The following is a 2,397-nucleotide window of genomic DNA, read 5'->3' as shown; positions in this document are numbered from 1 at the left end:
CAGTTGTGCAAGATTATTGGTGTGGACCAAATATCTCCTTACTATATATAGACTCCCAGCACCAGTCACTCAACCCTCTCTGGCTACTTTGAGCAGCTCAAAAGAGAACCAGCTAGCTGGAGAGCTATCCTAATAGGGCTGTTGGACGATAACCCTAGTGCAGGAGAGTCCCCTGGTGGTATAAAGTGGAAGTAACTGGCAATATATCAGCTACATCCCTCAGGACAGGGTGTTTGTCAGGGGAGCGCAAGATGTACGGTGGATTATGGTCATGTTCTGGTGATCTCTGTCGGAGGAGATTATTCCTGTCAGTGCAGCAGAGGATAAAACAATCTGGCACCACTGAAGTCAATGGGAGAAAGAAGGACTGAGACCTTAGAGTAGCCCTTAGCCTGCTCCTAGTTACCCTCGGACACAATTGATCAGAAGAGTAGAAAGGTGGCATAAAGTCAGCTTTCCTCACCCTGAGTCAACTCTAGAGCAATTAAAACAACAGAAACACATTCTCCAGTGAAAACAAAAGAATGGAAGAAACAACTTGTCTTTTTACCTTTAAGTGACTAGTTAGGCCTACAGGTTCCCCATGTATTCTTTCTGGTTTTATATATTCTCCCTCAAAGAAGCTACATCAGCAGTACATGACTTTTGGTGTTTGGTTTTACAATTGCAAAGAACTGCTAATAGTTAAGGATGAGCATGTCAGACTTGCTTTTAGGGCTGACCTTTAAAAAAACTGGAGACCTTTAATATTTCAAAATGGGTAATTTCTCCCCAAAATGTGTAATTTTGATAATTTAATCAGCCATGTACTACTATACATTATTTTTCAACCTCTAATTTATGTGTAATTCAGGAGATGAGGCAATGAATTTAGTTGGTCTATACGTAGATATCAGCATATTTTCACCATCACTTACGCAATACATTGATGTCATATTTCATATGTAACGCACAGCACAAAAGTCTAGTTAATAGTGTATTTTTCATACACATAGCTTCAATAGACTATGTATATCACACACACATTCATATACAACACTACAAGACAAAACGCAGAAGTGCGGCTAAGGCTGTGCAAGATATTATCTGGGGATTTTTTCTGGCACTTTGTTTGGATAACAGTGTCAGCGGTTACAAAGCACAATCTGTTACCTGCTCCATGTTACTGACAGGAAGAAGTGGGACACAGACTCCTAAACCAGCAGGCACAACACATAGCTATTCCTATATTTAGAGGATCATGTTCCCAGAGGCTCATAGACTTTAAGGTCAGAAGGGACCATTATGATCTTCTAGTCTGACCTCCTGCACAACGCAGGCCACAGAATCTCACCCACCCACTCCTGTAACAAACCCCTGACCTATGTCTGAGCTACTGAAGTCCTCAACTTGTGGTTTAAGCACATCTCTAAATGTAAGATTTGACTTCACCAACAATCTCAGAAATGACACACTAATTAAAATTGATAAAATTTAAAAACGGTTTAAAATTTCCAAGCAATAAGGTGACCAGACAAGATTTTTTTAACCCTTTAGTATCAAAGAATTTCAGATGTTGAAAGATAAATCAGAACTTTCTTCCCATGAAACATCAAGAATGTTTCTTTTATTCTACCAAAAATCGACCATTGAAACTTATTTCCATCCTTAAAGTCTCCACTCTATTATCTTGATTTTATGCCAATATAACTGTTAACTGCAGCAGAGTTCTGTTGGTGCAAAAGTGGTGTAATGGAGGGGAGACTCAAGTCTATTGATCAGAAAGCTACAACATTAATGTGAAGTACGATACCTTCTGTCCAATATCTCCGGTGAATCCTTCTTGTCCCTGTTATTTACAGTAAATAAGATAAAATTATCATCACATTGATATTTCTACTCAGTTTTTTCTACTATATTTGACTTTTCAGAATCAGACACATAACCCAATAATAAGCAGTGAAACTGGCAATGTGCTGGAAAACAGTATTATTGTTGCTATCTATTATTTTTTGAGGTGCTAACATGGATTGTACAAAATGCAGAAGACGACACTGCCCTGATGCAAGAAGCTTATAATTTCAGCTGAATGATACAATTGATGCATAAAGGGCCAGATCCAACTCCTGTTTGAGTCAATGAAAAGACTGCCGTTGATTTTAATGGGAGTTGGATTGCACCCAAAATACATCTGCAGACCAGGAAGTTTAGAGCCCAATCCTGCTATGTGCGGGTTACCCTAAATTCCCAATGGGAGCACCTTTCTGGATTAAGTCCTTAGAACATATGAAGTATTTGGGGAGGGGGAATGGCAAGAGGCACAGTAGGGGTGTGACAGCAGGTTACTAAAGTGGGATAAGCTTGCCAGAAGAAGGGAGTTTAAGGTGAGGTTTGCATTAATAGGGTTAAAAGACATGG

The sequence above is a fragment of the Terrapene carolina genome, unplaced genomic scaffold (genome assembly GCF_002925995.2).
Source record: "Terrapene carolina triunguis isolate 2854851 unplaced genomic scaffold, T_m_triunguis-2.0 Scaffold33283, whole genome shotgun sequence".
Lineage (NCBI taxonomy): Eukaryota > Metazoa > Chordata > Testudines > Emydidae > Terrapene > Terrapene triunguis.
This window is presented reverse-complemented; position numbering follows the sequence as displayed.